Below are 10,005 nucleotides of genomic sequence, written 5' to 3'. Positions count from 1 at the left end.
ATTGCTAAGGTTTTTATTTCATGTATTTGAATGTATTGTATATTTAGGTAACTTTTGATGTATGTAACAAGTGCACTGCATTCCAGTGCAATTGATGTTAGACTATAAATGTGTATTTGTGAAAGTGAAATAGTAAATGTGATAATAGAAAAAAATAAACTCATATTGATCTATGACTTTAGTAAAGTTCTTACCATAGGTTTTGGGCTGGACGACATCAGCTTTGATGGCCTGAAATAAGTGAACCAAGACAACAATTAGACATCAATTACATCTTGGTAGTAAAGAGACACTGTCTGCATCACAACATATTGCATGACAGGGTAGTGAATTGCTCATCATCCTGGCTCTTCCAAGATGGGTGGTAATTTCATCTAGCATCTTAATAAAGAGAGTTCCTCACCTGTGTTTAATGAAGATGGGTGGTAATTTCATCTAGCATCTTAATAAAGAGAGTTCCTCACCTGTGTTTAATGAAGATGGGTGGTAATTTCATCTAGCATCTTAATAAAGAGAGTTCCTCTCCTGTGTTTAATGAAGATGGGTGGTAATTTCATCTAGCATCTTAATAAAGAGAGTTCCTCTCCTGTGTTTAATGAAGATGGGTGGTAACTTCATCTAGCATCTTAATAAAGAGAGTTCCTCTCCTGTGTTTAATGAAGATGGGTGGTAATTTCATCTAGCATCTTAATAAAGAGAGTTCCTCTCCTGTGTTTAATGAAGATGGGTGGTAATTTCATCTAGCATCTTAATAAAGAGAGTTCCTCTCCTGTGTTTAATGAAGATGGGTGGTAATTTCATCTAGCATCTTAATAAAAATAGTTCCTCACCTGTGTTTAATGAAGATATTTGCAGCACAGGGTTTCTATTTCAGGAAAGGGGCAGAAAAGTCCCTGACTGTTGTTTAAAAAAGGAGTGCAGATGCTCTGATAGCAGTTGGTCTGAAGACTATTATTCTTCCTCACTGTTTAGGTCACGGACAAGGTCAAATTAGGATCTGGGCCTGAGATAGGCCTACAGTGCATATTGTGCCACCAACCATTTAAATGTCTGTCTTCATTTTAATGTTGTTGCTTTTTCTTAGATCTCAAAAGGCATTAATATGTTTATTTTGTTCTCATCAATCCTACTTACCACCATGTTCTTCCTTTCCATTGGAAATCGAAAAGAAACACCTTTGCAGAATCATTGTAGTGATCAGCTCGGACCTCGCCCTCCTGTTGTGTAAGCAGTTCACCTCGGTACTCCACAACAAAGTCTCCTTTGGATATGAATTCAGTGGCAAAAACTCCCCGTCCTTAGCAGACACAAAATACAAACATTAGGAGATATTGCATTGTGCTTGTCAATTATTACAGAGAATAATCACTGTCTGGAGGTCCACTCCGGTCACATGATCACCCCATTCAACTTGCCAAGCTTCTCCAAAAACAACTGTTCTCATAAAATGACCTCACACTGTCTAAAAGTGATCTCACACATATCACTGCCAATCAAAATGAGGTTCAGGTGTGCAGCAGGGGGTTTAGGGAGGGGGATGCGCTGCTCTGTCTTTCAAGAGGCTAGATTCAGTTGTCACTCTTACTTTGTCTTCTAAACCAATGATTGGTTTTCAAGGTGGGCCTTTTCAGGTGGAAGGAGATTTCAGATGGAGCATCGTGTGACTGTAGTGGACCTTTAAGAATCCTATGACCATAATACAAAGACATGGCTATTCCTTTAAACCTTTTTTCCTGGGTGACTGTGCCCATATATCCCAATTCACTGTTTCCCACTAACCTCTAAAATGTACATCTGATTCATCTAATTCATAGCTGTCATATTTAGGACTGTCAGAAATATATTCAATCTTCACCTTACCTTTAAAGATATTGATAAAACGCTGGTAAAGTACTGGTTTATCAATGTTTGATCTGATGTGATGCTCTGCATCCTCCATGGGCCGGAGCCGCCTGGAAGATCTCTCCGTCAGGCCAACTCAAATCCTTAATCTGTGGAATAAAGCAGACATTATAAACTGGGTAGTTTGGGTCCTGGATGTTGATTGGCTGAAACTGTGGTATATTTAAGAAATAAGGCACCTCGGGGGTTTGTGGTATATGGCCAATATACCAAGGCTAAGGGCTGTAACCAGGCAGGTACTCCACGTTGCCTCTTACGTAAGAACAGTCCTCAACCTTTCCGTGTGCTTTACTGCTTAACTATACCAAGGCTGTCAGACAATCAACATTCATGGCTTAACCTACAATTTATAAGAGACATAATGTATGTTTGTTAGATGACTACAAAACAAGCACGTTAGAAGCAGTAAAAAATTCCATCTGTGACTTTCCCTCTTCCACTCTGCTATGAGATGCAAGGTGGGGTGCACAACCCCTGGTTTCCAGCCAGCCAACTTTAGCTCGCTAAACTAACACCATCTAATGTTATCAAACTGCTACCTACTCAAGTTCATCTATGGGGATCACGTGTCCCATTTAGCTGTCTATGCATGTTACTTATAACCACACTGATAGAATTGACTGAAATAGCTAGCCATAAAATATCAGTCTCTTTATCAACAGTTATGTTAACTAATCAAGCTACTGTAATAAATATCATTTATTACAACACAAGCATATTTGCTAATACATTGTTATAACTAACTTCTTTCCAAACAGGGTTTCTCACAAACTCATAGCAGATACGGAGACCCACACACACCCAGAGACAGATGGCTGACACAGGCCTTTTCATAAAGACTGATAAGAAAAGTGGTGCCTGGTACTGCATATCACGAGAAACTGAGACACACACATACCCAAGGACAGAGGGCTGACGTAAACCTTTCATAAACACAGATAAGACAGGAACATCTTCGCACACACAAAAACTCCTCTTCAGTCTGAACATTTTACAGAGACACACAGAAATGTCAAAATAGGAACATCTACGCACACACCTAATCTCCTGTTTTAGCTGAACATTTCTGAAGACAAAGAACTATACTCAGAGCCAATGGGACAGTGATACTGGCCTGAAGGAGACCTCGCCCAACTCATCAGAACCAACCAGGGGACCAGAACTTCCAGACTCAACCTACTTTCTGTACTGTATAAAATGTATATGCACTCTGTTATCTGGGCTTCTTTCGGATAGTTCCATTTGAGCTTGATGAAAAGGGTCCGTGCACGCTATTTCAGATATCTTTACCTCTGAATAAATTGCATTTAATTAAACCTCATCCACCCTGTCCAGAGTCTCTACTTCGTCTCAGTTCTCCAGTAAACATGTTTTATCAACACTACCCGCCCAAATGTCAACAAAATTGGCTCACTGGTGCATTAGCTAGATAGTGAGCTAACATTAGCACTAGCAACAAACAAGCTAACTAGGCTAACATAGTTCATAAACCAATACAACGATTTATGGTGGTGGAATTGTACTACAGCATGAAAATAACTTTCCATATCATTTCAATTGTTTAAAATATGATATTGCTCACCTTTCTTTTAGGAACAGCGGGGACCTGCAGATGGGCCGCCCCGTGTTAACGGACGAGCTTCTCCAGATGAAAGTGATTTTCCCTCTCTGGCTCTGCGCGGTAAAGTGGAGTGGGGGAGGGGAATCACAACGTGGGGACAGAGATAGTCATATAGGGGACGTGTCACCACAGTGGTGTGTGTGCATCTGTCAAGGCGCTGGAATCCTATACAATCGACATGACTGATGTTGATATTTCAGTTGTGTAGTAAATATTCTATAGACCTAAGAAATAGGCTAATACATTGCAAAATGAATGCATTTCCCTAGGCCTATAGGTCATAGGAAACTTCAAGACACCAAAATGTACATTTTAAGGATTCAGAAATTGTATTGATTGATCCAGAAACACATAGGAATAAGGTCAATAGGCCTTGGCTATTTTCTGACATAGGAAGGGCTGGCTTACCTGGGCTATTGCCCCTGGGCCCCGGAGAAATAAACAAATATACAGTATGTAGTATATATTTATTTTTTACTGCAACCGCCAACCACAGGGGGATTCAGGAGCCCACTCTCAATGAGTGTAGAGGCCTGCTGCTGCGGACACTTTGTTATTTGTCAGATTATTTGTCAGATGGGGAGGAGAGGAGGTAGGGGGGCCACTTGGTTAATTAATTAATTAATTAATAAAAATATATAAACTACATAATAAATAAATGTGACTAGTAAAATGTGTGATTCAGGAGCTGGGACCAAGCCCGTAGGGGGCCCAAGGGGCAAAACAAACACAAAATAAATACTTTTTACAATTATTTTTTTTTTTTATCCAACCACAGGAGCCCGCTCTCAATGTTTAAAATACAACAGAGCATAATTTAGCCAAAGAGGATCAATAGTTTCTACAAAAATAACTATCAAAAAGGCATACAGTACATGTACTGTATCTGCCAAAATAAAAGAAACACCAACATAAAGTGTATTAAACGCATAGTTAAAATGAAATTAAGTCAAATTGTATTTGTCAACTGCATCAAACACAACAGGTGTAGGCATTACCTTGAAATGCTTACTTCCAAACCCTTACTTACGTAAGCCTAGGAGTTGACGTCCCGATGGATAGGGATCAACCCGTAACGCTCGTAGTCGACAGTGTCACACTGAACCCTTTCACGATGACTCACGTTTTCTGAAGATGTCTAATACGTAGGAGCTCCCTCTGTCTTCCAGAGCGGCTTCGGCAAGCTCCTTCTCGCAACGGAAAAGACGCTCTCTGAACCCGCTCGTAGTAGCTCTCGTCATCTCCCTGCACGGTCCTATCGGATAGCCCAAGGTGTCTGTACTATCAAGCGTTTGATGTCTGGTTCACGATACCAACGTGCTTTCCCGTATACTTACAAAGTGCGCAGCTTATGAGCCGAGCCTCCAGCATGGTCTGGATGCTGTTCAGAGCCTTATGTTGTCTGTGTAGCAACAGGCTGAGACAGGCTAACAACCCTGAGCAACCTAAACCGAGGTGGTGGTTATTACCACTACTACCAGGACGACAGCGACGATGAGGACAGCGACGACGACAGTGATACCATATACCCCACTACCCTATCACATGGAAACACCAGCAGGATCACTGACATAGGGAGGCGAGTAGCACCTTCCTTTGTAAGTTCTAAATAGACAGTACACAGATAGATCCCTGTGCTGAATGAAATAGCTTCTGATTTCCTCTGGCGGTGATAACGGACCCTGGCCGCGTAGAACTAAGGCTGGGAATGCAACACAGAACCAGTGTCTACTGAGTAATCCACATAGATGTGCACCCGATCATAGGCAGTTCATTCTCAATTACTGTCACATCAATTGTCATCTTTCAAATAAACACAACCAAGATATGCAAGACATATTTTATTTCAAGGCAATAGATATATAAGGTTGGCTGATACAAAAGGGTATACACATTACCCAGGTGTAATATGGTCAATTAAAGTAAGGTATAAAATCGTAAACATGTGACATTGAGAACATCACCATATGAATTGTTATCAGTCAGGGCCCATTGTCAAACAAGACCTAAAATAACCTTTAGGCATCATGTCACCACACGGTCCCACATGGAGACTCTTGTAGGCTGAGGTAACACTATACAAACATCATTGCTCTACTTTAAAGGAAGCTGTAACACTCTGTGGTTGTGGACATGTGAGTGAGACCAATAACATCATCGCCACTGTTGTGGTAGGAGCTAAACTCCTCAACAATATCGATGTAATTACCTCCTGAATTACCATCTGAGGGGCATGTGAACATGCTGTTGGCATTCCTGCCATTGAAACAGTAATTACTATCATCTTTGGCCCGTTGCTGGGCCAGGTGAGGTGTTACTGTTTCCATCCCAATCCTGGTGGCCAACAAAGCTATGACATGGACCAAAGTAGCACCTTCACTGGGTTTACAATCTAACACAAGGTTAAGCCGCCTGTCTTGTGGTGACACGTACTGAGCTGTAAACCACCTACAAAGATAGAATCCCATTCTTCTAAACTCTATGCTCGAGGTGAGGTTTCTCAGTGTGTTGTCAACAACTGTGACTACCTTAGACTGCCCTCTCCTGGGCAACGAAGTGCACCACATAGTCAAAATGATCTGTTTCTTCAAGACAAAACAGCACCAATGAAACCTGTAGGACCCAAGTGACACATTGAACAATCTCGGTAAGGAGTCATCAGGTCCGATCAGCTTCTCCGTTCTGGGAAGGGGACGGGTTCCCACCACAACGTGATCCCAGAACCCAGGTACATGAGGGATGCAGACATATCTGTAGGCCACCTCTTCTGGCATTGCTTTGCTTACCCAGTACCTGAAGGACATGGTGTCATTCACTGTGATGAGATGGTTGAACGCTGCGTGGGAAGAGAACACTGTCAGTCCAGCTACATGATCAGGGCTCGTCATTGTAGTATAACATAGACATAGACAGATATATCTATACATGGAAATATACATACCTCTTCACAGGGTGTCAACTCCAGAGGATTGCTCCTCATTCATAATCAGCTGCACATGGACGTTGACCTCCTTGTCAGTCTTGAACTTATCATCTATGTTGAGTTCCAGATCCCAGTCTCCTACATTCTCCAGAGCAGGGAAATTGGCAAGGGTGTTGGCTGTGGTGCTTAGAGCGGCCCTTGTGGACGATATATTGTGAAGGCGACAACCACTTTGTTCACTGTAACACAGTCTGCACAATACACAGCCCCAAGCACATTGCACGGGCCTGTTCAGCTGAATCAAGTAGTTGTTACAGATGAACGCTCTGTTGAACTTCTTTTTACACGTGGCGCATATAATCAACTGTTTCATCACAGGGATTATCATCGCAATGGACGACACGGTAGCCCCGTCGCTGTACAGGTTATATCGGCTGGGACCAGGCACGGATTCTTCATAGGTGACAGCTGCTTCGGATTGTGGTGGTGTGGGGAACAATGTCCTTTGTGACTGTAAAGATGTCACTGGCTTGGGTTTGCACACGTTGAACCCTCGTATATCAACAGTCTGCTGTGGAGTTTCAGGCACTTGAGATGCTGGTTGTTGGGGATGTAGGACCCGGGCCTCCTGCTGCGGCACTTGACATATTCACCACAGACCCTCTCAAGAGCAGCCATGGAGTTGTCTGGGTACCCGAGAGGGGCCATGTCACCAATACAGGCGTTGAAGGTGCTGAGTTCCACATCTGTAAGCTGGGTTACCTCATTACAGATGGCGCTTGAAGGTGGTTTCATAGTGGGAAGGGGATCGGTTGTAGCAAAAAATATTGAACCTGGACAAGAGTCAACGTTCCACTGTGTCCTACTGAAATGTGGCTCGGATGCTTGGGACACTTCACTCTCTTGAAAGGCGTTTGCATATTCCACATCGGTTAGCATATCATCCGGAGCTCTCTCAGTACCCCTGTAACACAAGGCGGAATCAAGTCACCCCTCTACCCGAAGGGAATAGATTACTATTCAGTAATAACACAATGTGTGTAATAGTTACACTTACGTGACACATGTCATGCTATCCAGGGCAGCAGTAACCTCCTCTGATGTATCACACCCAGACATGGCTGTGATGCTATCCAGGACAGCAGTAACCTCCTCTGATGTATCACACCCAGACATGGCTGTGATGCTATCCAGGACAGCAGTAACCTCCTCTGATGTATCACACCCAGACATGGCTGTGATGCTATCCAGGACAGCAGTAACCTCCTCTGATGTATCACACCCAGACATGGCTGTGATGCTATCCACGGCAGCAGTAACCTCCTCTGATGTATCACACCCAGACATGGCTGTGATGCTATCCACGGCAGCAGTAACCTCCTCTGATGTATCACACCCAGACATGGCTGTGATGCTATCCAAGGCAGTCTGAAGCTCCTTTGAGGTAGCACATCCGGCCCTGTTTACGTGCTCTGTCGCAGAGACAACTTCATCAGCCCTATCTTGATACCCAGGCGCAGCTAATACAATTGCATGGTCAACTCTACATTCAGGCACATTGTGAGACATTTCACATGTTTCACCAATAGGTTGTTGGAACGATGGTTCAGTTGTAGACTGGGGCTTGGGGACAGCAGACACTACCTCCTTGGTCTGAGTCTCATCAGTGTCTGGCTCCTTGGTCTGAGTCTCATCAGTCTGGCTCCTTGGTCTGAGTCTCATCAGAGTCTGGCTCCTTGGTCTGAGTCTCATCAGAGTCTGGCTCCTTGGTCTGAGTCTCAACAGAGTCTGGCTCCTTGGTCTGAGTCTCATCAGAGTCTGGCTCCTCGGTCTGTGTCTCATCAGTCTGGCTCCTTGGTCTGATTCTCTACCCTCCCTCTCTCTCTCTTTCCCTCTGTTCTGACTCTCTACCCTCCCTCTCTCTCTTTCCCTCTGTTCTGACTCTCTCCCCTCCCTCTCTCTCTTTCCCTCTGTTCTGACTCTCTACCCTCCCTCTCTCTCTCTTTCCCTCTGTTCTGACTCTACCCTCCCTCTCTCTCTTTCCCTCTGTTCTGACTCTCTACCATCCCTCTCTGTTCTGACTCGCTACCCTCTCTCTCTCTCTTTCCCTGTTATGACTCTCTACTCTCCTTCTCTCTCTCCCTCTGTTCTGACTCTCTCCCCTCCCTCTCTCTCTTTCCCTCTGTTCTGACTCTCTACCCTCCCTCTCTCTCTCTTTCCCTCTGTTCTGACTCTCTACCCTCCCTCTCTCTCTTTCCCTCTGTTCTGACTCTCTACCCTCCCTCTCTCTTTCCCTCTGTTCTGACTCTCCCCCCTCCCTCTCTCCCTCTGTTCTGACTCTCTACCCTCCCTCTCTCTCTCTTTCCCTCTGTTCTGACTCTCTCCCCTCCCTCTCTCTCTCTTTCCCTCTGTTCTGACTCTCTACCCTCCCCCTCTCTCTCTTTCCCTCTGTTCTGACTCTCTACCCTCCCTCTCTCTCTTTCCCTCTGTTCTGACTCTCTACCCTCCCTCTCTCTTTCCCTCTGTTCTGACGCTCTCCCCTCCCTCTCTCTCTTTCCCTCTGTTCTGACTCTCTACCCTCCCTCTCTCTCTTTCCCTCTGTTCTGACTCTCCCCCCCCCTCTCTCCCTCTGTTCTGACTCTCTACCCTCCCTCTCTCTTTCCCTCTGTTCTGACTCTCTACCCTCCCCCTATCTCTCTTTCCCTCTGTTCTGACTCTCTACCCTCCCTCTCTCTCTTTCCCTCTGTTCTGACTCTCTACCCTCCCTCTCTCTTTCCCTCTGTTCTGACTCTCTACCCTCCCTCTCTCTTTCCCTCTGTTCTGACGCTCTCCCCTCCCTCTCTGTCTTTCCCTCTGTTCTGACTCTCTACCCTCCCTCTCTCTCTTTCCCTCTGTTCTGACTCTCCCCCCTCCCTCTCTCCCTCTGTTCTGACTCTCTACCCTCCCTCTCTCTCTCTCCCTCTGTTCTGACTCTCTACCCTCCCTCTCTCTCTCTTTCCCTCTGTTCTGACTCTCTACCCTCCCTCTCTCTCTTTCCCTCTGTTCTGACTCTCTACCCTCCCTCTCTCTTTCCCTCTGTTCTGACTCTCTACCCTCCCTCTCTCTCTTTCCCTCTGTTCTCACTCTCTACCCTCCCTCTCTCTCTTTCCCTCTGTTCTGACTCTCCCCCCTCCCTCTCTCCCTCTGTTCTGACTCTCCCCCCTCCCTCTCTCCCCCTGTTCTGACTCTCTACCCTCCCTCTCTCTTTCCCTCTGTTCTGACTCTCTATCCTCTCTCTCTCTCTCTTTCCCTCTGTTCTGACTCTCTACCCTCCCTCCCTCCCTCTCTCTCTCTTTCCCTCTGTTCTGACTCTCTACCCTCCCTCTCTCTCTTTCCCTCTTTTCTGACTCTCTACCCTCCCTCTCTCTCTTTCCCTCTGTTCTGACTCTCCCCCCTCTCTCTCTTTCCCTCTGTTCTGACTCTCTCCCCTCCCTCTCTCTCTTTCCCTCTGTTATGACTCTCTACTCTCCTTCTCTCTCTCTTTCCCTCTGTTCTGACTCTCTACCCTCCCTCTCTCTCT

General features: G+C 45.1%; 1 long non-coding RNA gene across 1 annotated transcript; it reads right to left on the bottom strand.

Moving 5' to 3' along the window:
• Positions 1-938: 938 nt before the first annotated feature.
• Positions 939-4,049, bottom strand: LOC139570006 (uncharacterized). Its single transcript, XR_011673999.1, has 3 exons — positions 3,485-4,049; positions 1,861-1,991; positions 939-1,297 (listed from the first exon to the last, which is right to left on the bottom strand). It is a non-coding gene; the product is annotated as an uncharacterized lncRNA (long non-coding RNA).
• Between the last annotated feature and the right edge of the window lie 5,956 nt (positions 4,050-10,005).

This window comes from Salvelinus alpinus, chromosome 1 (genome assembly GCF_045679555.1).
Source record: "Salvelinus alpinus chromosome 1, SLU_Salpinus.1, whole genome shotgun sequence".
In the NCBI taxonomy this organism is placed as follows: domain Eukaryota; kingdom Metazoa; phylum Chordata; class Actinopteri; order Salmoniformes; family Salmonidae; genus Salvelinus; species Salvelinus alpinus.
Note: the sequence above shows the minus strand (reverse complement) of the source record. Positions and strands in the feature narration are given on the sequence as shown.